Source organism: Mycteria americana, chromosome 8 (assembly GCF_035582795.1).
Source record: "Mycteria americana isolate JAX WOST 10 ecotype Jacksonville Zoo and Gardens chromosome 8, USCA_MyAme_1.0, whole genome shotgun sequence".
Classification (NCBI taxonomy): domain Eukaryota; kingdom Metazoa; phylum Chordata; class Aves; order Ciconiiformes; family Ciconiidae; genus Mycteria; species Mycteria americana.
This window is the reverse complement of record NC_134372.1, coordinates 15,298,681-15,325,148: the sequence shown is the minus strand read 5'-3', so window position 1 is coordinate 15,325,148 and position 26,468 is coordinate 15,298,681. Positions and strand designations below refer to the sequence as shown.

The 26,468-nt window shown below is 37.0% G+C and overlaps 1 long non-coding RNA gene across 1 annotated transcript in view; it reads left to right on the top strand.

Moving 5' to 3' along the window:
* The window catches only part of LOC142413343 (uncharacterized), a 59,949-nt gene extending 34,856 nt beyond the window's left edge, over nt 1-25,093 (top strand). The window contains exons 2-3 of the long non-coding RNA XR_012776796.1: nt 23,510-23,558; nt 24,921-25,093. This is a non-coding gene — a long non-coding RNA (uncharacterized LOC142413343). The remainder of the gene's footprint in view (nt 1-23,509; nt 23,559-24,920) is intronic.
* The last annotated feature ends 1,375 nt before the right edge of the window (nt 25,094-26,468 follow it).

Below are 26,468 nucleotides of genomic sequence, written 5' to 3'. Positions count from 1 at the left end.
GGACACGTGCTCACATGCTAATCACACTTTTCCCACAAGATATGTCCTGGCAACCCCATTTTAAGTTTTTGTCATAATCAGAACTTATCTCTCATAGTGCCTGTCTTCAAGATAATAATTAAATATGTTTATTACATATATTCTGTGTAATATAATGTAACTTTTATTAGACAAAAATTTCTTATTAGCTGCACGTAAATAAGCAAATGTAAAAAAAACTTTGAGTACAGAAATGTCTTGGTCTTATAAAATGTTACATGAAACACTGAAAGTATAAGCACATAAATAAAGAAAATATAGTGTGCTGTCTTGTATTTTAAGAATATTACGCCTGTTATTTCATTATTGTAGCTATCATGTTAAAACAACAGAATATTGCCTCTGCTATTTGGAAGTCCCATAGGTCTTGGAATACCTTCAGAGATGAGGGTCATATTCCCCTAACTTCCAATAGAAATCATTAAAACTGCTACAAAATAATGCTTTGAATTCTCACTAAGTTTCTTCTTTCTAGTTTTCCTTTATGATTATGCTTGCTGTTGCATATTTTATTTTTTGTTTCTGAGGAGTCATAATCTAACCTGAATTCTGACATCCTTTCACTAACACAGAAATGTTTACTCTACAACTGTTGTCTAATGAAATCTAGGACAAAATATGAAGAAAATTAATTATCCACTAATGTGAACTATCTGCAGCTAATTCAAATTACCTCCTTTCATCAAATCCCAGACCCTCTAACGAACAAATATTAATTTTTCTAGACATCAGGTGTCTAGTGCAAAAGATTCTGTAATTAATTAGTCCTTTCTCTAATGTTTACAACTGAGATAATTAAAGATTAATGCCATAAAGAAATATCCATGAAGATGAAGAGTTTTCTAAAGCAGTATTTTTGCAGACAGTAACATAAAACGAAGAGGGTTTTGCCCATGTTTCCTTGAAAAGTTGCACTTTTACTTGTATGTAAAGGAATTCACAGCCATGAGATGTTAAAAAGCTGATCGTAGGTGTATCATTATAGCAAATAAAACCTTCTTCTTTGTGTTAATGTTTTAAGATATATTCCGATTCTTTTATTTATAACATCAAATGCTATTGGAATACTATTTCTATTGGAAACATAATACTACTTGTCTGGGACAGAAAACATAATTAGTAATTTCAGTCTCTTGTGCTATCTCCCTTTGAAGGCCAGCAAGCAAAGATGCAGTCTTACAGTCCCAGTCCTGCAGCCTTGCTTGGCTCCTTTGCTTCTCCCTGGTTGCTCTGTGTACAAGAATAGAAGATGACTGAGCAGAGGCAAGATGGAATTATGACATTTTAGCATATTTCCACAGGCAAGACGTATATAGCCATAAGGCCAGAACCTGGAGAAAATTTGAGCCATTACAGTGCTGCTGTAGCCCAATATTAACTGCCTAAGTGTCCACCACCAGGAACAGCCAGAGTTTAGCAGTACTCCGGGTATGTTCACCTTATGCAGCAATTGATTTCTGTGGAGTAAGCTGACAAATGTCAGCTGCATGATGAGCCACAGGGTTCCTTACAAAGTTACATATGGCCATTTCCACTGACTTTGTGTCCTGTTTGTAGGTCATATCATAGTTTATGCCACTGATCAGGCAAAGCAGTGAACTGTGTCAGTGAAGATATTTTTGGAGGTAAAAAACAGTATAAATAAGGAAACATAAAATGTTTAGGAACCCAGAAATGTGAGAGAGTAACAAAAAGTATTTCTGCTTAAGGAAAATTTATTTTTAAAATAGTAATCTAAAAAATCATAATGAACTCTTATGACTGAAGCTAATGAAACCACTAAAATGTAATCACTGCCTAGGGAGGCAAAATTATGCTGTGCAAAATCAAACTAGGGTGTTTCTAATTGTCTTCCTTTGTGTTGTATGCTTGCATAAATTATATATTTGCTATATTATATTATTTACCATTACCAAAACTTCAGATAAAAACACAAAACATATAATTTAAAATTCTGATCATATATATGGTGGAAAGAGATACTGTATTGATTAAGATGCTACTTTGAGTTACATATATTGTAAAATAGCATTCTTTCTACTAGCTGTAACTATTTACATCATATATAGATATATCATTTGTAAGATAAATCAGTATGGAGTTACTTTGAAATAGTACCTTAAGAAACAAAGTGGTATAAAAATAATATTAGAAATGTATAATTGAAACTGCCTCATTTTTTACAATCTTTTTCATTAAAATACAAAATATGAAAATACGATCTTGCAGTATTTTAACAACTTTTATAGTTCTACAGAAGAAAAAATTATTACTTAGTTTAATATTTTCAAGGAAGATGGTTTTATGTCTCAGTTATAATTAAAGGATCATCCCAGGCTGATCAAACTGCAGAAAGACTCCTGTTGGAGTCTTGAAAGACTCCTATTGACTTTATGGATTAGATTGCCAAACAGAGAACCTCAAGATAAAATTAGATGTTTGTTTTCATATTTGAATCTGTCCAAATTCTTCTTCCAAAAAATCTATTTTCAAGAATTAGTTACATTTCCTCTGTATTTACTTCATGATTTACTCATGTAGAACTACTATAGAAAACTTCCATAATATAGGATTCGAAGGCTTTTGGTGGATGATGTGTTTGTGGTTCCCATATTACCACCAATCTAGCCAGGCCACAAACTATTCCTCCTGTCGTTCCTTACTAAAACCTCCCTAGGCAGCGCTTACATTTTAGTGGTTTCATTAGCTTCAGTCAATTTATACGCTGGGTTTGCCTTTCCTCATCACTTCAGTATAATCTCATTCTCCTCCCCCTATCAGCCTCCATATGCTGTTCCTCAACGTTCATGACATTCACTTTGCAGCAGGGAGGAGGAGCAGTATATTCTGTGTATTACAGCCTTTGGACCCAGAAATTAATCTTCAGGATCTAGCCCAGACTTTGTAAGCAATTTCTGAAGAACAACAAGGCCTGTTCCATCCTTGCCTGAATACTGCAAACGTTACATAGCTTGCAATGCTGTCATTCCCAGAGAACTTTAAATAATGGAAGCCTCTAAACTACTTCCGTTCAAAGCCATGTACTCACTCCTAGCTAAAGGGTGGAATGTCATTGCTAAGTATGCTCAGAATGTGGTGATCAGGGAGAAATTTTACATCACATTAATAATAGGGAAGGCTTGTCAAACTTGAAGTAATGAGGGGTTTGGGTTTTGTTTTTTTTTCCTTTTTGCTGCCTTGAGAACATGAAGTGAAATGGTAATATTTTGGAGTTTGGATTGAAATCATGCTACTTGGAAAAAGACTGCATTAAGCCTCAGAGGAGCTTCTGCCTTTAAACACATTGCTGAACTTTGCAGTTTGGCAAAATATGCTTACTCACACACTTTAGTTAAAAAAGACAGCTAAAAATAAATACAATCTGAATATGCATAAAATAACTTTAAGGTGTCAAGCTATCACCTCTGTTGGATGAGAACTGAAATGGTAAGCTAAAAATGGTAAAGGCCAGACTATGACACCCTTATTAATTTTGCAAAGTAATGCAGGTAAGTGGTATCTGAATTCTGGGATTTTCCCACCTATGTGTAGCTATATGAAAGTTAGTCTATTTAATCCAAGAAAATTGGCTAGGCTCTGTACATACCAACTGAGATATTTGTCCCATCCCAGGAGACTCAAATGAGTACAGGAAGCTGCAAGTTTGAATAAAGTCAGGTGGGGAGCAATCACAGCCTAAATACTTTTTATTGTGGGTCAATTCATTAACTACAAGAATGTGCACAAAATTATCAGTTCAAATGAAAAGGCTGTTGTGAAGTCTTTCAGGTGCAGAAATTTATTGTAGGTAAACAAATGAGAGAACACGCCAGATTCAAAGTGAGATGATAATTCAGGAGCTAGGGCATCTGTATAGGATGCAGATGATCAGCATGGAAGTCTGGGGCCTAAGTGCTTGTTAAATATTTATTTGTCTAGGTAAAAGCAGAAACTTGATGCCAGAACCCCTTTATTTTGTGCAAGTACCTTATCTGTTAAGTTAATGACTATTCTGGATGGCAGAATCTTGGAAAAAGAAGTCTGGGAGACCCTGAAGGCAGAATAAATTATAGCTGTGTAGTTCCTGGCAAATGTTTGTATAACCTGTTTATAAAATCCTCCAGTTATAGTTATACCATGGCTAGCCCAGGCAATTAATTTCACTGTTCCTTCATTACTACCAGAATTCTTTCTCAACCTCTAAACTGGTTCGTTAGTGTAGTTTAAGCCTATTACTCTTTCACTTATCTACTGTAACTATCGAGTTGACGCACTCCCTGTTCTTTCAGTCTTTCCTTTGTTATGTTTCCTAAATCTTTGAAATCTCTCTCAGTTTGTCCATGTCTTTGCTAAAGCAGAGTTGACAGCTTCATTTGCTTCACTGAAGCAACAGTAGTCTTGCTGAAACCTTGCCAATGGTGGCTAGAGGAGAACCATTATGACAAGGATTTTTCACATTATTTATTGTGTGTATATATATGTGTATGCTTACACACTGGTTTATATGTTACATATATATGTTTTTGTGTTATACATGTTTATTAAAACAGGCACAAACATTTATAACATTTATTTTGTTATATGTTTGTAATGGCGTGACATTACTGTCTCATGCTTTGCTTGTGAACAAATTTAAGTCTGTTTTTAAACTTTATTTAGTTTCAGATTGTTTTTCAGTTTGTCAAGATCACTGTGAATTCTAGACCTCTCCTCCAATATACATGGGGTCTCTCTTATTTTGGTGGGAGCTGCATATTTAATAAACATAGTTTCTGTTCCTTTATCTAGGATAATAATGAAAATAGTGAATAGAACCAGACCTACGAATAGGCCTCTGTATCTCCAGTGAGTATGTTTTACCATTTGATGGTAAAACATTATTAACTATTTCATAAGCACAGTTATCCCAAACATTTTTGTACCTATTCTTATTACTTTTGTGATAACTGTGCTTCCCTGGTTCACCTATTAGAATATATTGTGCCAAAAGCTCTACTGAAATTGAAATACACAAGATTTCTTCCTCATCCACATGATCTGTTGCCCTGTCAGAGAAGAAAATTAGAAAATTAGTTTGACATTATTTATCCTGGACCAATCCATGTCAGTTCTTAGGCATAACCATATTATTTTTCAGATGCCTAGTTATTTGTGATCAATTTGGGGGTGGAGGGTATTCAGTTATTTCAGTTATACTTCCATAGCTGACTGGCTTATGGTTCTGATATTCCCTTTTAATGATAGACACCACATTTTACCTTTTTGGGTTTTCAATTCCTCACAGGTATCTAATGAGCTGAATTGTTGCAGCTAGTTCAGTAAATTCATCAGTCAATATGAGCAGCTGAATTGTTTTAACCTGTTTTTCTTTATTCCAAGCTGAGATTTTACTCTTTTCTACAGTGTTAATTGTTCTAACCACCTGTGTGCAGTTAACATTTTAAAGCAAAAATATGCAGCATGTGAGCAGTCCTGGCATTCTGATAGCTTTCCTTCTCCAATCAGTACTAGACTGATGCTTAACTTCTCTTACTGCTAACATTTGCAATGATTGCTTGTTGTCTTTGATTTCTTTGCTGGCTTCTTTCCATCTTATGCTTTGACATTTCTAATTTTCTTTCTACACAGTCTTCCTATATTTTTTGTATAGTATAATATATATTTTGTATTGTATAGTATAATTGACCTATTTCCACTTTCTCTGTGCTTCCGTCTTTTGCTTGACACTGGTGAGGAGCTTCTGATTTAGTTATTTTCAGCTTCTGTATTGGGATAGTTTGTGCTTGTTCTTGCACCATTAATATTGTTTGTGGAACTGCCACTCTTTGTAATTCTTTTTTCCCGCCATATGACCTCTTACCTAGGGATTTGTTAAATCTATTGAACTCTGTTTTCTTAAAGTCTATTTGTTTCTATTCTGCTATCCAGCCTTCTTTCTTTCCTAAGTTTCATTAACTCTTATCATACCATGGTCATTGTCATCCAAGCTGCGTTTCACCATGAGCTCAGTCAATTCGTGTCTATTGATTAAATATACAAAAGTCTTTGCACTGATTGCTTTTTTCTACCTCCTGTATGTGTATGTGCATCTGTAATATTTATCATCACTGTAACTTCCAGATTAATCCATGTTGTACTGCATTCATTTTCTTTTTAAAGATTGTCTGGGTAGTGTAAATCTCCATTATTACCTTGTATTGTGCCTTGGATAATTGTGGTATTTGCTCACAAAAGTCCTGTTCACTGCATTTTCATGGTTTAGTCATCTGCAATGGACACTAACATGTTTAACACCCAGTTTCAAGTTCCCAGACTTTCAGCAAGGATAACTTCCCAAATGTGGATCTCAAGACAGCTGTCATATGTGAACATGCTAGCCTTTTCCATTGCAGTAAAGTGTCTAATTTACTAAGCTTCTGTAGTTCTAGTCATTAAGTGCTTAATATTAAGAATTCCTATTCAGCTTCTCTTGCTTCTTCCCCACACTTCTTGCATTAATGTACAGGTGTCCAAAGCGTTGGGCAGATTGAGCCATCACTTGTCTCATTTCCTTCACACAGCATGTCCAAGCTGCTGGTTTTTATGCTTAGACATGTTTTTATCTTCATTATTGCAATCCAGGGCTATGGTAGCCAAAGATGAATTTGAAAATCTCTAAAATCTCTATGAGAAGTTTTTGATCCCAGCATAAAACATATTGTCATAAATCTCCTATTTGCTGTCTTGATTTCTGGACTTCACTAACACAGGGCAATATCCAGAAGTTCAGAAGCAGGTTCAGTCTTTGTTGAAACATAAAAGAGGGAGAGACTGTTTACGCATAACAGTAGTACATGATGTGAGACTACACCTTGTAGTATCTGAATTTAAATGGTGGTGGTGGGAGAGAAGAGGCAGCTTTTAGTCATGGTTTTTAGACTACTGCTTTAAATTTGTGCCTGCCTCCTTGGACTTTCAGAACAGCACTACTTTTAGTGCTGCTTTGTAGTTACATTATGTTATCATTCAAAGTGAAGTAGACATTTTCCAAAAGAAAGGAAAAACATGTCCCTAGAATTACACAGTGCTCAATTTATCTTTAGATATATGCATGAATTTTGATTTTGTGTATAATTTTCATTTGCCATATGTGCAAGCCTGGTTAATCATCAGTTTATATTATGTGTTGTCATAAACAGGCCTCTATTAACATGCTTTTCGTCTTGCAAATATGTGCTTTTCTCTGCTGTTCCAGTCCAGAAAAAGTAGTCATCTTAGCACTTTCTTCAGTGAACATCACCAATTTAAAATAGTTACTTAGTGCATCACAGTGTGACAAATGCAATATTGCTTGGCTTTAACAAAGACATTAAGTGACTTAGAAAGTATAGATACAGTATGAACAGCTGGGCTAATGCTGTAATTTTGAAGACATGGCATAAACTTAAACTGCACTGTGTCCCTAAGTATTTACACTCCGAGGAGGTACGAGAGCCAAAAGGCTGGCTGGCGTTACAGAGATGAGAAAAACACTTAGAACCATAGAATCAAAGAGTGGCTGAGTTTGGCAGGGACCCCTGGAGATCACCTAGTCAAAAACCCCTGCTCAAAGCAGGATCAATTAAGCAGGTTGCCCACGACTCTGTCCAGTTGGGTTGTGAATATTTCCAAGAACAAAGAAGCCACAGCCTCTCTGGGCAACCTGTTCCAGTGTTGGATCAACCTTGCAGTAAAACACTTCCTTACATTTAAACAGAATTTCTTGTATTTCCATCTATGCCCATTTCCTCTTGTCCTATCACTGGATACTGCTGAGAATAGTCTGCCTCTGCCTTCTTGAGGTATCCCATCAGGGATAAAAATCCCATCAGGTATTTACACACACTGATAAGATCCCCCTGAGCCTTCTCTTCCCCAGGCTGAACAGTCCCAGCTCTCTCAGCGTCTCCCTGGAGGTAAGATGCTCCAAGTCCTTCAGCACCTTAGTGGTCCTTTGCTGGACTTGCTCCAGTAAGTCCATGTCCCTCTTGTACCAGGGAGCCCAGCACTGGACCCAGCACTCCAGATGTGTCTCAAGTGGTGAGCAGAGGAGGAGGATAACCTTCTTCAACTTCTGGCATCTCTAATGCAGCCCAGGATGCTGTTGGTCTGCTTTGCTCCAAGAGCACATTGCTCACTTTTAGTCAACTTGTTGACCACCAGGACCCCAAGTTTTTTTCCATACAGCTGCTTTCCAGGTGGTTGGCCCCCAGCCAACTGATGCATGGGGTTTTTCCTCCCCAGGGGCAGGACTTGGCACTTTCCTTTGTTGAACTCCATGAGGTTCATGTTGACCCATTTCTCCAGTCTTTAGAGGTCCCTCTGAATGGCTGTGCACCCATCTGGTGTACTGACCATTTCTTCCAGTTTTATATCATCTAACAAATAGAAAGGGAGCCATATAAGCACAGTGAGATTCATGTATCTATGTTTTCAGACTACGTGTACCAAGGAAAATTCAGCTGCACAGATACTCTGCTGTTTTGACAGAGTTCTGAATTTTCTGAAATGGAGAAGACAGTGAAGGTCACTGTCCAGGTGACAAACTCCCCAGGGAAACACTCCCAGTACCTAAGTGCTTGAGAACACAATCCCCCCATGCTCTGCTGTTCAGACTGCTAGATCTCATTGCTTTCAGAGAGAGCACTCTTTTGTTCCTGGTCTAGTGAATGATGTCCCTGTCCATAGCAGGGGGGTTGGACTAAATGATCTTTAAAGGTCCTTTCCAACCCAAACCATTCTATGATTCTATGACTGGGGACAGACTTTTTAGCAGGGTCTGTAGTGATAGGACAAGGGGTAATGGTTTTAAACTAAAAGGGGGTAGATTCAGACTAGATATAAGAAAGACATTTTTTACAATGAGGGTGGTGAAACACTGGAACAGGTTGCCCAGAGAGGTGGTAGATGCCCCATCCCTGGAAACATTCAAGGTCAGGTTGGATGGGGCTCTGAGCAACCTGACCTAGTTGAAGATGTCCCTGCTCACTGCAGGGGGGTTGGACTAGATGACCTTTAAAGGTCCCTTCCAACCCAAACTATTCTATGATTCCTGTGGGAAATTCCATTAAATGCTTCTCAGTAGATATATATAAATTTTGCATTGGTTCTTATGCTGATCATATTTAAACAGCATGGGATATAATATGTCCAACATGACACTATAGTTAAAAATAATCCTAGTTTTGATGATGCAAGGTATAGATTGTCACCATATCTTCTTTACTGCTATTTAATTCTCACTCAGGAGAGAGTATGACATATCCTGGTAATTTCATAACACATTTTTTGACTTGATATGTACTGTAAACTCAGCAGCTAGTGTTAGAGTCCCATGGAGTTCCACCTGAGCATAGAGAGGCCCTTATTCATCAAAAATTGTCTTTCCAGGTAACAACTGCTGTGGCTGGTATAAGTGAAATACGAGAGAAAAAGGGAAAGGATGCTCTGAAAGGGAGTGCTCTTTGTCATATGCTTAAATTGGGAAATCCACTTATATCTCTTGGGAAATTAAAAATGGAAAAATAGGGACAAAGATTGATACAGTTTTTAGATTACAAACAACTTCCGGGAAGAAATTCAAACTAATTCAAATGAACAGCACAGAAAAAACCAAGACAATATTCAAGGACAACTAGGTAGAACAAAACTGCAGGGTAAAGTTAATTGCTATGGGTGCTATGGGTGGGAAGTCTTTCTATCAGGTTTAAGCACTAAGCACATCTAAATAATGCTGAGAAAACTGAGTTAGAGAGTGTACACACAATATTAAGGCACCATGATGACTGCATTTCTGCTTAAATGTAAGATCTAGCTAACAGAAATAATTTTCCCATTTATTCATGTGTGCATGAAGAACGGACATCTAGAATTAAATCTGAAGGAAAGCTCATGAGTTCCTGTCTGGAGCCTTCAACTTCAGTAAGAGGACTGGGCCCTCAGAATTTCTGGGCTGCTTATGGTCCTGGTTTATTCTGATTATTAACTCAAGAGAACTCTTTGTGGTTTTCCCTGAGAAAGCAAAAAATAGAAGACTTGGCAACTCAGACTTATTAGGATTGGGTTTTTTTATTTTAAATGAGCAGATTTTTTATTTGCATTAGATTTTTGATAACTGTTTTAATAGCAACCCTTTGACATGTATTTTATGAAAATGAATACTTTAAATCATAACTGTAAAGCACTGTTTTATAATTTTAAACTACATATAGCAGACAAAACCATCATTATCCAACAATTAAGGTGCATGAATTATTAATTTTTAATAAAAAATAAACTACTTGCTCTCTAGTTAACTCTGTAATCAAGATTGTTCCAGTATGTCATTATATCTCTTAAGATTTAAAATCCTAACTGGGTTTAAATTGGCATAGTATTAAAATAAATTGCTTCTCTGGAATGTATAATTAATAAATGTGCAGGTCTTTATCGTGATTGTTTTCCATTAGCTAACTATACAAAAAAGTATACCAAGGTATATGAAGAGCTCAGTCCAATATATTTTTAAATTTGTGGAGCTTTCTCTCCTGATCAATGAAAAACAGGCCCTAGATCATGCTTTAGTCTCTATTGGTATGCATGAGCTTTGAAGAGATTTACCCCTTGGCCAAGACATTATTAAGCTCACCACTGGGATTTCTTTAGAAGAACAGCCTTGTATGAATCCTAGCAGAGGGATTTTTTCCATGGAGCTTGATGGAGTTAATCCTCTAAACCCTAATGAATGTCAGTGAGTGCCATGGATGCATAAATTCCATACATGTGTTTGGAAACTTTCCTGAATAGATTCTAAAAATCTGAGAACAGTAATTAAAAAACTGTAGTGGATCCACAGATCCGTATTCACATTGATTCTTTCCCATTTTTAAATTCCACTCTGCCAGCCAGTGGTATATAAAATATATGTGTGTGTATGTATGTGTGTGTGTGTGTGTAGACATTTCTTCTAGAGGTTTTAGTAGAAGAACCGTTTGTAAATAGCAGTCAGGAAAATTTATCAGGCATGCAAATAGATTAATGTAATTACTTACAGACACTGTGAAGTCAACATAAATTATACAACATGTTTTTAAAAAGTATTTTTGGACAGCTCTAGGGCATTTGAATGGTCAGTTCCTCCAAAAGTCTAAATTAAAAAAATAAGTGCTCATAGCTGTAAAACTGTTGGTTACTTATTAGACCTGATATAAACATATCATCCAATGCAAACAGACAAAATACACCACAACAGAAGGCATCCTAGTGACTATCCATGTGTTTATATCCCACTTATGAAAGTGTATATATAAGGAAGTAAACAAAATATGTGTGGAGTAGTGGTTATGAATAGACCTAATTTCTCTGAAACACGTATCTCATTCATTATATGTGGCCAAGCAAACATAAAAAAACCAAATTGGCTTCATGTTAAATGTATGACACAGAACAGAAGGAACTCTGAAGTATAAACAGAAACTGTAACAGGTTATCCAAAATTTTAAATGGAGAGATTTATGACAATTTCTTAAACATTCAGTATTGTGGATGTTGAAATAAAACGCATACAAATTCAACATTTATTTTACATTTACTAAATTAGATTTCAGCTCATATCATACCATCTACCGGCAAAATTGGTCATAGCTCACTGTACATACATACATACATATAAATATTTCCTCTGCTTTCATGGATAGGAAAATTTATTTAATGAATGTAAACAGAATCTGGCACTTGGAAGCAGGAGGAGTAACATGCAGCATTACTGTTCAAACACATAGTGTTATACTGTTTTCCCTGGGGTTTTTTTGCATGAATGTCTTGTCCTGATGCCAGTGTCAACTCTGCCAAAGAGTAGCATATGTCTGGTATTCTGAAGGCTGGCTTCTACATGGACAGGAAAGCAGTGACATGAAATCTCTGTGTATTTCAAGTATAAGTTATTTAATTTAATATCTCTTTGGAGAGGACCCTCGAAAATATCCAGGGTATTTTCTTTGGAAAGCTCAGTCCCATAGGAATGATAGGCTCCCAAGGAGAGATTCTTCATTACAGTGTATGTAAGAACAATGCACAGTAGTAATTGCAAAGCTGAATATTTGGCCACAAATGAAGAAAAAGTAGTGTGGAAAGAAATGTGCAGCAGCACTATGTTGTGACACCAGCGTTATAATACTATACGAAGAAATGTGCACAAAGTATGATTTGGAATGAAGTTGTCTTTGAAGAGGGAATAACCCCTACACAGTTCTCACTCTCTGGTGCAAACCTCTGAGGAAAAACAGAGAACTAAGGACTGCTTGGTTCATTTATATCTTATGCTTCAGTTGTACCTTCTACCCTGGCTTTTTATCATATTAAGGCAGAAATATTAGTCTCACTATTTTCAAACGGAACCCCAATCCTTAGCAGAAATTCTGAAACTGCATTTTGCAGGAGTCTCCAGTGTCTCTAAGTGGTTTTGAGGAAACGGCTGTGATGAACCACAGTTATACGAACCTGTGTCCCCAACCTCATAAGCTGGGTGAATCAGCTCATGGCTTATCCCAAGGATGAGTTTTGGTATCTATCATTCTGTCTTCAAGCTGTATTCAAGCTTTCTACCCTGCTCCTATTTTATTGCACCGGTTACCTAATAAAAGGATGTAATGTTTCCCACTGTGAGAAATTTTTGAGTTAGTTTTGTGGATTCATGATTAAATTTTTATAGGTAACTGCTAGTGCCTCTCTTCTGAGAGGTTGAAATGCAAGTTTCTTTTGAGACCAAGTTGAACACCTTTTTTTTGCTTATGTTTTGTACATAGCATGATGGTAATATTTTTAACAAATTATTCCCACTGTGTGAAATAGTTACAGATATGAACAGTGATTCTTCTTGTTCCTTGCTTCCATGGTTTGTAAATCCATGTCAGTGGAACATTAAATATATATATCTCACAAAATACTTCCACAGCACTAGTTGCTGCATTATGTTTTGGGTTCTCCCACTTAGAGTTACACTTTGCAAGATTGTTTATCTGTAGTTCCTGCAATAAGGATTTCCTCTATGTGCCATTTGACCACTCTGTTTCAGTACTGACATATATAACCAGAAATAAACTCCATATAGATGATTTCTCATTTTCTTGGAAGCGCAGCTTGAAACCATTAATACTTGAAGAAAGATTTTATTGGCAGTACCACGCTAATTTGTTTATGAAATATATAGCCACATACACAAAAATGAAAACATTATATAGTCGGGATTTTTAGTGAAAGGACATTCTGTTTTACCTGTATCCATACATCATACGAAAAATAGTAAGAAGAACTACTTGAGAATTTAAAACTATTTAAAATGACTCTCTATACTTTCTCTCTTTAAAGTTTAAATTGCACTTTAAATAAGCCCATTCTAATTTAGGGATTTGGGACTAGAACTTTCACTAAAGAATGGGTGAATCAATTTTTAATCAGCTCCAGTAAGTTCATATTGTCCCATAATTAAAAAGTAAAATTAACAAAGACAATTTAAAATTCATTACCATTCAGCAAAAAAAAATCAATATAATCACAAGCAAAATTACTCTTCTGTGTGTTTGCCAAGTTGTGCAAGACTGCATTTTGGAAAAAACACTTTGCTGGCCAATATGTTAGAAGATCATAAATAAATCTTTGCACACCCTCTTACTGCAATGTTGATGAATCAGTGTTAGTATTCATTAATACGCTTGCATAATTTTAATTCATGAAAGTAAAAATTGTATGTGAGCAGTTTTGCATAAAACTGAATTGTTTTGATGCTTGGTGATCTTTGTGTTTGCTTCATTGTCATGGTATTACAGTAAGTATACATAATATATACCTTTAGATAGTCACGTCTGTGAAAAGATTAGAAAGTTCAGTCTTAAAGCGTAGTACTCAAGGTTTCATATTATAAGACAATATATTTCAGAATTTGCTATTTTTGCCTCTATACAATGGATGGAGTTGACAGTAGAACACGTGAAACTGCTGTTATGTCATCTGTGCTAGAGAAAACTGTGTTCAGACAACCCAAACTTTAGCTGGACTTTATTAGTTTAGTGTTAATAAGTTAGAAGGTTATCAGAAGCTAAGATATGAAACATTAACAAGGTTTCTGCCTAGTTTTCCTTTTTGATTTAAAAAAACCCATAGGGGTAAATGCATATGCTATGACTTCTCCAAGGTCTATGTGAAAAGGACTGTTTTTTAGGGAAACTGATGCTAAGCAAAAAGACTAGACATTCTTATTTTCTTATTCTTGGATAATGGCAGTTAGGCAAGATGTAATATATGTCTATAAGAAATCCAAAAAGTAAGTCTTCCTTTTCTCTGCTTTTATGATTAACTCAGACTTTTTTCTGGTGCCTGCTCTTCCATAAGTTCATGTTCTCTTTTTCTTTGAACTTTGAACATCTTTTTCACTAACGAGGTGAGAAGCTTTCTCAAAGTTCTTTAGTATTCAGTACTTTTTGATCTTTTAACCATTTCTAAGACTAGTCAATGCTAAAGGAAACCAGAACGAAGCAATAAGCTAACATCATAACTTACACTTTATATTGATTGACTGTGTTCAGTCAATGTCAATATAGACTATTAAGGCTTTTAAGTCAATAAAATTTGATCTGTTCAGTATGTACATAAATAATTTTCCATTATACTGAGAATTCAAAGTACCTATATAAATCTGTGGTTTGTAGCAGCTTTTAAACAGAGAATGGGACTGATTCAACTCACACTGATATTGATATGAGTATGGAAATCAGTTGGAGTGGGACTTTTGAAGTCTCAGGGAACATGAAAATTGAATGTGTAACCTGAGTGTTTAGTGCTTAGTATTTTGTAGTGCTAGTAGTGCTAGTATTTTGAATGCATTCTGTCAGCTACAGCACATGTTCCAAACATGCTGAAAGCTCTCCTAAGACTTAGTACCTCTATAAGATGTATCATGTGTTGACTTGTACATGTCCTATATGTAGCTCTGGTGGAAAGTGGAAAGGACTGTCCAGTTTACAAATTCTAATCTTCCCCATGGGAAGCACAGTCAGGGCAGTTTATTTCAAGTATATGCTTATGAGGACCCCACAGTATGATACTAAACCTGTGATATCAATGTAATAGAGAAATTGAAAGGTCTAACCCTATGGTGATCAACATAAATCTTCCTTTAATGTGTTCCTTCTGTCAGCTCTCTTTTGTACTTTGAGAGGACTCTCTCTCCCACTCTGGATTATTAGTCTCTGTAGCTGTGCCTTGCACTTGGATTCTCATTATCTGCTAAAATTTGGATGCAACAAATCTGCTTAGATTAAGGCAGTACTCTGAACACAAGGGTAACCCCTATCTTGAAAGAATGAACGATCCTCTTATAATAAGGGTCAAGACAACAAAGAGCAATTAAAAGGACATATTCATAATATGAATCATTGAGAATGTAATGAACTGTGAAGTCATGGTGCCTTGGAAGCCAAATTTCCCAAATTCATGTCTGATAATTAGAGAACAAGTCCATTCTTCTGTTATTATTACCAGACGGCATTTCTGATTTCACTAGATCTTTTCATAATGCTTATATTTCCTGAGTAATGCTCAAAATTCACACCAGATTAGCATTGCCAGCTAATTTACTAAATTCTGCCTTTTGTTCTTCATCATGTTTGTCTCAGCAGGATAATGAGTAACCAAAATAATTAGTTCATACTTTTGACTTTGCCACTAAAACCAGCATGATATCTACACCATTTACAAAGAATATGCATCAAAATGAATAAAATTGACTTAATGGGATGAAAGATAGACTGCAACCTGGTATGGCCAATTTTCCTGACCATATGAGCTGCATACCAAAATAAGTATTTCTGGGAATAGTTCACAGGAGAGATAACTGTGGCTCCCCAGCCCTCTAGTGCAGGATATGGCCTGGCTGAAGGCACGGCTGGGCTCCCCAGAGTGACACAGTGATGCTGGTCTCACTGCTCTCTGTGACTGGGGATTTGGAGCTACAGCAGCCCCTCAAATACAGTAAAATATGAATTAGTAGTGAGAACAATTACTTTTATGTAAGTGTAGCAACAATTTTTACCTAACATTAGATAGCTACTGTGGCTTGATGAAAAAAGATAAGAGGTGATTCAAGGAGACAAACCACTAAGAAAAAAAAAAAGGGGGGGGGGGGGCTGATCTTTCTAAAAGGCAGGTAACCCCGTAAACACAAGTACAGAACAGGGATTTGTCTCTGAAGCATCTGGAAATGGAAAGAGATACTGCACTAGATATATTAGATGGTGATGTGTAAGGAGTAATTTCTATGTTAAAGCAATATCTGAAGAAAAAGCATGAAAAAGAAACCCCAAAACTGAGGCTGTTTTATTAGAGGTTTTTCCTTAAGACCCTACATTCTGAAGTAGATCACTCAAAGAATCTAACTGATATAAATGAAGTACAAGATAAAGTATTGTTGAGCAGTAATCTATGAAAAGATTAATACTTCAGGATGGGAGGTATGTTAGGAATAATTCTTAGAAATTGGCATAGGTGCCTGGATGAATTAGCAAATTTGAAATGACTCATTTTGTAGAAGTGAATGGCAAGACAAATTCAAAGAGAGTTAAGATCCCAGGTTGCTTTCTTTTCATTATGGCATTCTTTTTGTAGTAATATCTTCCTGTGTTATATTTAAGCTAGTATTATTTATATATTTTGGAACAAATCTACAGAAAGCCAATTAACTGAGGGATTAATTAGCAGTTAGTGCTAGGGATGAGAGGTTCTACGCATTGTAAGAGACTTTTAAGTTCTTCTAGTTTCATAGGTAAATCTATGCCTGCATGCAGTATCACTTTCTCAGCAAAAGAGTCTATTACTCTGTGTGCACCTGGACCTATTTCCAGTTGTTTATATTATTCATCCATGAATCTCAAATTACCTGAAAAGCTATGAAACTTGCTAAAACTGTTTACTCCCTACAGTTCCATATTTGGCTGCTTTGGGGATTATTCTTTTGTTGCATCCATCCCCTCAAGGACATTCTTTGAGGAATCTGTGTACCAAAAAATAAAAGCTGTCATGGAGGATTGCTGAGAAGAAACAGAGGCAGACGTTTTGCAGCATGAGATCTGGGAAGCAAATACAGATGAACAGGCAGGCATTATTATGCCCCATGCAGATGGCTCCTTCAGGGAGAGATATTTTCCTGGGACATGATGGATAATTCCAGGTATGAATTAATCAATTCAGTGGGCAATGAGAATATTTCCCATTTGTGCAGCAGTAGAATGGGTTGCCTCTTGAACCACCAGGTTAGTGGACCATTGGCTGCCTCTGAAATAGTGCTGTAAAAACTTTTTGATCTGAAAAGGTGTACTTATTATTCATGCTTCTCAGGTGGAAGAAGATTCTCCATCACTGATGCCAATGTATTCATGCTTTATTTCATTCACTACTGCTCCTGCCTATTTAATTTACTATGGCTCCTGCCATATATTCCTTCTGACCATGATTTCTTGCCTGATCACTGAGGGATGGGCTGGCAACCAAACAGCTGTGTATGTATCTCTCCCAAGCCATTGGCTCAGGTGTGGCAGAAATCAATTTTATTAATATGCACAATGAGTCACACTACAGTTTGTATGTACAGGTCCTGAAAAAAAACCCACAGACAAAATAGTATCTTGAACAAAGTGCAGGTAAGTGGCTGAAGTCTTGAGTCTTGTCAATATTAATGGATAACAGATTTGTGTAACAACTGTTACAGAGGCAGAGCATAATGGGAACAGTTAAACAGGAATTAACCTGTTTGAAAAGGGTTTGAAAGACATAGTGAGTGGTGGCTAAAATCAAAACAACATATCACTAGGCAACAACACTGTGTTGAATGGTGCTTCTGACATAATCCTGGTGCTGAGGAGGGTAGGTTGGAAGGTTCCCCATGCCTTTTGCATAAACTTGAGAATTTTTGTAATGGTATTCTCGTCCTGAAGCTGAGAAGGAAGAGAGTAGTGTAACTGCAGCAGTGGGTGATGGATGGATAGCTATAAAGACCAGTACCTTCAGCCCACTCACTCAGATGCTCTGTAGTACTGGTGCCTGAAAAAGGTGGCAGTGCCAAGTTTTCAGCAGGTGTCTGTCACCCACTTCTTTTACCCACCATCAGGCATAAATGTATCAAGAAGTCTTTAGTAAAGCAGCAGGCAATATAATTCCTGAGAAGCAGTTATGACTTCTGATAGGAGACATATAATATGTGTTCATCTGAATAAATAAATGCCAGCTTCCACAGAAATGTGCTCAGAGTATTGCAGAGGACAACAGCAAAACTTTCTGTGAATGTATTGAGAAACAAATGGGACCCTCCCCCTGCTGGGGCTGGGGCGGGGGGGCAGGGGGGAGGATTCTATTAACAGCAAAAAGTTCAAGTGATGTTTGGAAGAAGGGGGCTGTATGTAAAGAAGTATCCTTTCACTCTTTAATTTTCTTCACTTTCAGCATGGAAGGCAACAGTAGGCTCTTTAATGGGGGAGGGGGTTGCACGCATATATTTGTGTTTAATACAGAGAGTATATATTTCCAGTTAATATTTTTATGGCACACCATTGAAAAAAAAGATGGCTGCAGAGAAAATACACCTCTTTGTCTCGCCTTATCTTCTTCCAAATTACATGGGAAAACCAGGAATCAATTGCTCTTTCTGGCAACACAGTCTTTCGGGTGTCCTTACTTTTCCATATGCAGATTCCCACCCAAAATCAAAGTATTCTGTGCTTTGCTCATGTTGGGTTAAAAAGCTCTGGAAAACTGTGAAGAAACATCCTCCCCTTGCCATGTGTATTCCCTTTATCTTTGTGGAGTTCCAGATGATGTCAAAAAGCAAGTTCTTTCTTTCTTTTTCTTTCTTTCTTTCTTTCTTTCTTTCTTTCTTTCTTTCTCTTTCTTTCTTTCTTTCTTCTTTTCAATAGCTTGTTTTTCATTGTTGGTTAGTGTACTAGGCAGAGGGAGTAATTTGGCAGGATAGCATCTTTTTTTTAACCCCAGTACCATGTTACCTTTTCCAACTTCATAGCAGAAAAATTACTTTTTCTGCTTGACAGCTGTAACTAACTTAGGTGTCTTTACTTTTCTCTGTAGATTCTCAGTCAAGGTACAAGTATTGCTACAGTCTATATTGGGTTTCCTTAAGTTCTGGAGGAATTAGGAGGTTTTTTAAATGTTTCTGTTTGTTTTTCCATGGAAAGGAGTCCTCCAAAACAGAGGAGTCAAAGCATTAACTCAAAAATGATTAGTCAAAATGGCTATTGACCAGCTTCTCCTTTGTGGATAAAACTCTTAAACAGCGGTGCTAATGTGTTATTAGTGCACAGCTGACTTCTCTCAAATGCATTATTCCAGCACACTGTCATGTGGTGATGCACTCTTCCAGTTTCCTCCCTCTCCCCAGCTCAGGAGTCACAAATGTGCCTTTATTAATTCATCTTAATTTCTGCAGTATTCCTGAGCTTATGAGTAGTGTAACTGTCAGAAGTTGTAATACTTCTGGCAGAAGTTTATAATACTTTTCCCCTTAATATCTACAGTTGGCTTTTACCAGAGACAAGGTGTTTAGGAAGGTGCATCTTTGGAGTGATCAGGTATGGCAGTTCTTTCTTATTATGTTCTCAAGTTTGAAGAATAATTCAGGTTTGGGGGGTTTTTAGGTCACATTGCAAATGAACATACTTTCCTTTTTCCTTCTGTTTGCTAGAGATAAAGCCAAAATGATGTTCATATTTGAAAAATATTATTCTTTCTTGTTATCCATTTGAGGGAACAGTTTTGTAATTCAAATGGTATGTACCCATAGCCCAGCTGATCCTCTTCCTCTTTGGCTGCCTACAAACCTTTGAGCACTAAGCATCATAAACTGTGACAATAGTTTCTAAGGTTGTTATGCAGCTACTTGTCAATGGCAAGCTATATAGGATTTTGAATATACTTTTTTTTAAAGTTCTTTTAATAATGATTTATATTTTATTTATGGTTTATTTACATGTTGGGTTTTTTTTAACTGGTGAATCTATTTTTTTTCTTTTGTTATTCTCCGTGACTACAAATACACTGTAAAATGGTACTTATTTCAGACTGGTAAAAAGCAGGGTTGGTACCGCATAAAAGGTGCAAAAATTTGCTTGGGAGTATTGTGAAGTGTGAAAACAAGAATGTCCAATAGAAAACTATTTAATACCTATGAAACATATGGTTGTGCTTGATAAGTAGAAAAGAATTGTTTCCTCAATGAATCACTTTTCTTCACAAGTATGTGAGTGATAGAAGTTTCACAGTTACAATGTGAAATCCAGAAGCCTTCAAACCATTTGCTACAAAAGGGGAAATTCTGCAACCCAGTTTTTTCCAGTGTACTATCAGTAGCACACCGTTCAATTATCATGGGCATTACATAAAATGATTAGTTTCTCAGAATTATTCTGAGTACAGATTCAATAATTTCTCTGGAAAGAAAGGACACATTTTCAAGATTGAATTGTTCAATTTTGTGAATGAGAAGGAATCCCTTGGGAAGTAAAAATACCTCCTCTCAAAGAGCTAGTCTCAAATCTACTCATACAGCTTGGTCCAACCCCTCGTGAAGTCAATGAGAAGTTTCTGATTGAGACTTATGAAGAATTTGATACAACAATGTACATCTCTCAACTAAGTGTTTCTGCAGAAGAGGTAGTTATTTAGTGTGGAGAAAAAGGAGAATGGGTACTATAGAGGGAAGACAATGAGTTGACAAAGAACAAAATGTAAAATGACAATGAAATACCAAAACAACTCCAACATTTCAGACATATGGAGCAGGACACTGCATCCTGTCTATTTCTTTTAGGTTGCCTGGGCTTGATCTAGTCATCTATACCATTTAACTTAGCGGCAAGTGGCATTAGGTATCTTGTAGCTTGGTCATTTTGTCTGGTTGACAGTAGCTGAGCAATGTTTTCTTAAGGGTTGATGGGATATTGAGGAGTTGTTGAGCTAAGCACAATGTGACTACCTATCCTTCCAGCAGGTATGGGTACTCTCCACAGCACATACTGCATAATCCCTAAGGGACATCGTAGACATTACATGTTGTGGGTGGAAAGGAAATTTGGGCTCAGACACAGCCTAAAGGATGTGTTAATCAAGGGATACGGAGAATGTTATATAAATTCTGTGTGTTGGCCAAGTGATTTGAGTGACCTGCATGTTGCCCAGTTTACCTGTATGAGTAGGCCACATACCTCAGACTAATCCTGCCTACACTGAACAGCAGCTTCTAATTAGGCATAGAAATGAAAAGGCTGTATTTCCTGGTGTTCCTAGGCAAGATGATTAACTCACATCCATGAGTGGGACTCTTTGGAAAATCAGACCATGTGCCTGTTATTCTAATTGTTGATCTGGCTGAGTGACAGGCGCCAAAAAGGTCTAAATTTTATTGCCCTTATTTCTTACATTGTAACAAAACTGAAAATGGAGATGTTTTAAATTTTCAGCTTAGAAGATTAAACTAGCTGTTCAATAACTTGAACTTCTGCCATCTTCTTTTTCTCTGTTATCACTTAGTCACCTTGAAGGCAATCAGTTCTTGTAGTAGAAGCCCTAGTCTGAGTGTGATGACTGACATTGTAAAATTGCTTAGGAAAATACTATTACTGAACTAAATGGGCAACTTCTATTTCTGTTATCCTTTACACAGGCAAATGCCTGCTGGCCCACTAATCTGGACTTGTATCAGGGAAATCCATGTTAAGTAAAGATAAAGTTTATTTACATTCCTGGTGACATGTCAGCTTTTTACAATTCTATCTCCAAGAGAGGTTTCCTTTAGAGATGTTTTGAAATAAGCTGCTACTAAAATGGGGTCTAGCTTTGTCTTTCAAAAAGTTGCAGTCTTTAAAATGAAAATTATTGGATTATAACTGTTTAGGACGTGAAAGGAAGTTGACACAAGAAGTGTTTTGTGCATTAGAAGTCTAAACCTGTGCAAGCATTTAATGGGAATTTTTACCCACTTTCCAGATGATTACATATGAAAGCTCATGCTTTTTAATTTCTTTGCTGGCACAAAACACCTCTTTAATTAGGATTTTAAGATATGATGCTACACATTAGAGGTTATTAAAAAAAATTCTGGGCCATGTTGATGAACTAGAAAATGGAGATAAATGGTGTCACCTTTAAAAAATGCATTCCAAAATGTAAAGGAATAGCTACACAATTGATGCAATCAAGCTTTTCCAATATAATGGTGTTTTTAACAAGATTTGAGGGCCTAAAATTGACATAGCTGTAATTACAGTTCTGCATGCTGATCTACCATGGCATGCACACATCTCTGTTATTAAGTCCACTCTACCAAAAAGCTGAAGAAATACACTCTGAAATGTATTTTAAAAAAAAAATCAAGTATATTTATTCCAAGGAGGGATATCAGCACTCAGACAGCTCCTGCAGTGACTGTGACTGGAGTCAGCAAATTAAAGAAAATACCTAAAAAGTTTTAATTGTTTCATTTGTCAGTCTACTGAAGTGATCATTCACCTGTATGTTTAGTTTTTTCTGTTGTATTTATAAAGCTCTGATTAATGTGGTATGAAATCTATTGTGCTTATGGTATCTGAAAGAAAATAGTGCTTATAGTTTGATTACATTTCTTTATGTAATCTTTCTACAACTTTCTACCATCTTACCTCATTCCCTATTTTGCAGAAACATATTTTCTGTTCTGTCCCCTTCCATTTCACATTTTCTCTACTATGCCTGTTTTCTTATTCAGCATAAATAATCATTTTGCTCTACAGTCATCTAACTTCATTTATATTAGGAATTAAGAGAATATGCCTCCAGGCTCTCCTCACTAGCCCGAACGAAAAAAGGAGACTGGCTTCAGCTCCTAATGAATCATTCCTTTTTGAGGGAAATACAAAGTGCAGTTCACTGAAATTCCATTAAAATCTTAGATATCCATTAAAAGTGCAAGTGCAAGTGTAATACATTTAGATGCAGAATGGAAGACAGACTGGGCATATGAAAAATGAATGAGCACTTACGAAAATGATTGTGCTCATTTCAAAAACTCTAAAGGTTACTCTGGAAGAACTCCAAATGTTGTGACCACAACCTCCTCTTAATTTTCAATACTGTGGCCTGTCATAGTCATGAACTGGAAATGGGGAAATTCACTTTTACAATGGCACCATTGTAGCCTGAGTATTGCATCACATAGTTTCTTCTGCTTGGTTTTCTTTGCTCCATGTTTGTCATTTCAGTGTTACCTCTAACTTGCTCTATGTATGTACTATATATACTATCAATATCATTTTTAAGATTTAAAGATTATTTTTAGCTAAAAAAAATCTGAATTATCAGTTCTACATTTTTCCCCATTTGCAAGCATCAGACCAGTTACTTATATTTCTCTGCATTCATTTATATTTTTTTCCCTTTATAATAGGTACTACAGTTATGTAATTACACTAGCTGAAACTCTCTAGGATGTACTAGTAAGACTTCAGCTTGCCCTTCCATATGGTGATAAATTTGTTCTTTTACAACAGGAATGTTAGTCTTTTGTTCAAAGTGGAGCTTTTAATATTCTAAGGTATTAATTTAAACAGTAACCAGACTCTGCTATTCTCTTTCCTAGTCCCTTACAGCTGCTCAGGAAATTTTTGATGACTGTGAGAGAAGGAAAGTGAAGGGTCACTGATCAGTTAGGGAAAAAAAAAAAAAGATTTGCCCAATAGAACTGGTTTTGATGAATTTCTCACCTGAAAATGCAATGAAGAAAAAGAGGGGTCTTTTTTTTTTCAAGTTTGATACATTTAGACCAAAAATATCAGATTTCTTTCTGTCTGACCTATCAATGACAAGGGTCTGCAAGTGACTGCAATTTGGTAGTCGTTATGCCTTCGGGAGTTTCTACAGGATATGTATAATGCAATATGCTATTCAACATTCATTCATATAATTTTAAGTTGCAAGATGAAATGCTCTATTTGTCAAAATAAAGGCTCATCTCTAGTGCTAAAGTACAAAAGAAAAGCAGCATTTCTAGGCCCAGATTCATCCCCTCCTGACATAAAGCTCTAAAATAGTTCAGATGAATCATGGCCACTAGAGCACAGAGCACATGAATCCCTCATGGTATCTCTCAGTACCAGATTGCCTACAACTAAATTTAGATGTCTAAATGTAGGAAAGCAATTAAAATGCCTTGCCATGTCTTCAGCCTACCTCTCCTCTGCTCCAGAGGCAGCAATCTGCTGCTGGACCATACAAACAGCAGTTTCTATCCCCGCTGCCCCAATACCAGTTCAGTGCTGTGAGAATGAAAGGCTCAAAGCACCACAGCACCCTTCCCAACAGGCAGCCACTGCTGGCTTGGTACAACCCTGCGCCGATGCACACACCTCGTGCTTGTCCCTCAGCACGCACGCTTTATTCCCTGTGCAGATATCGAAGGTCAAGGAAGGTCAGCAGGAAGGACAGTGGTGGCCACGTCACACTGAGCAGCAGTTGCGCGGTGGCCATGTCACAGCAGGCAGCGGGTGGGCGGTGCCCAGGTCACAGTGAGCTGCAGTTGCGCAGTGGTCATGTCACAGCAGGCAGCAGGTGGGCGGTGGTGGCATCACAGTGGGTATAAAAAGGGCTGCAGGGCAGGGACAGGCCTTAGGTTGGGAGGCAGACTGGTGAAGTGAGTGCAGATGATGAGAGCAGGGAGGACGGGAGGGAAAGGGGTGACACCTCCCTTCAGGGGCTGGGCCTGCAGGGCTGTCAGCCCTGCGCCTCCTAGCCATAAGGGAGCTGTGGGGATCAACAGCCTTTGCCTGGGGCTGCAAACTCACCTCATCCTGCTTCCCCAGAGGCATCTGCAGGAGACACCCTGGTGCTGCTGGAGCCATGGATTTTGGGAGCGCTTACTGTTGACCTGCATTGTGTCCACCTTGAAGCAGAAGGTACCGGACATGAGAGAGGGTGGTGAGTGAGAGCAAAGTACTGACACAGATGTCTGGCGGGAAGCAAGGAGCCCTAGCAGGAAGGGGTAAGTGGAGTAGAGAGGAGAGGGGGAGGCGAGGGCAGGGCTTGGTCTCTCCTCATCCACCCTAGCCTGGGCTTCTCCCGGAGCTGTGGCCATGGGCAGGCCACTTCTTCTCTTGTACTACTCATACACCAAATAACATGGAATGTTCAAAGTTTGTTCAAAGAAAACAATCGCTTTAATTAATTCAACACACAAGAATGGAAAATACTGAAATAATTTTCTCCTTATTCTTTGTTCTGCAGACAAGATTTGGTTGTAATATTGAAATCATGGTTTATTTAATACAGGACATTCTTATTTCTACGTGACATTTTAATCAAACATGCTAAAGTTGGAAATGGAAAGGTTTCAGATAATTATGTTTAATTACTTAAGCATCATTTAATCAAAATAATCTTCAATGGTAATAATTATCATTGTCAGTCCTTTTCTCACACATGCTTAGATATATCATATTAATATCAACCTTGATTACTATACTTCTTGAAAGCTACATTCTAATATTCTCTTTTAAATCAGCAGTATACCTCGGGTAATTTCAGAAGCATCTTTAATCCTTTATATTTACTGGTTCTATCTTCAGCAAATGTTATAAACAACCATAAATCCTCTAGCTTTATAAATCAATTCAGTGTTTCAACCTGTTGTTGATGATTTAATGACCAGTGATGGGTCAATACATTCATGGATATGCATTAATCTCTCATACATACTGTCTTTTCAGTTAGCAGTAAAGTTTTTAAACCCAACTAAGTCAATGTGAAAGACTTCAAGGGGTTTGAGTTTCCTTTTTTAAAGGTGGCTTCATGATAAGCTTATAATAAATATTACCTTTTATCTGTAATTCAGCTAATACTTAGATCTGCTGACTATTTGTAATACATTAAATTTTAAGAATCGGCACTCTCAGGTTATGTCTGCATTGCAGCTGCTGAGGCAGTGCTATCTGAACAGCTTGAAACGGGTATTGGAAGCCAGCAAGATGCTGGAAGCATGGTGGTTTGTTTGGGTTAATATAATCTGTTAAGAAGCGTAATAAATTGGTCCCTGTGGAGTTTCGTGCTATCACAGTTTGGCTGCTTCTGGAACCTGAGCTAGTGCATTTTAAGTTATCTTGGTTGGCGAGGTGCAGCGATAATGTATCATCTCATTAATTCCAAGTCTGGAATAATTCCTCAAGAATTAGCAGAGCTATTTAGGTATAAAGACAAAATAAACAATGGTAGTGAGGAACCCATTCAGTTTTCCTCAATATCTTAGGGAAGATTGTTGAAAAAACTCAGGCAGCACAGCTGAGCACCATCTTTAAAACAGAAGCAATGTTTGGGTCATGACATTTTCTACATGTCCTAGATTTGATCCCACTCTG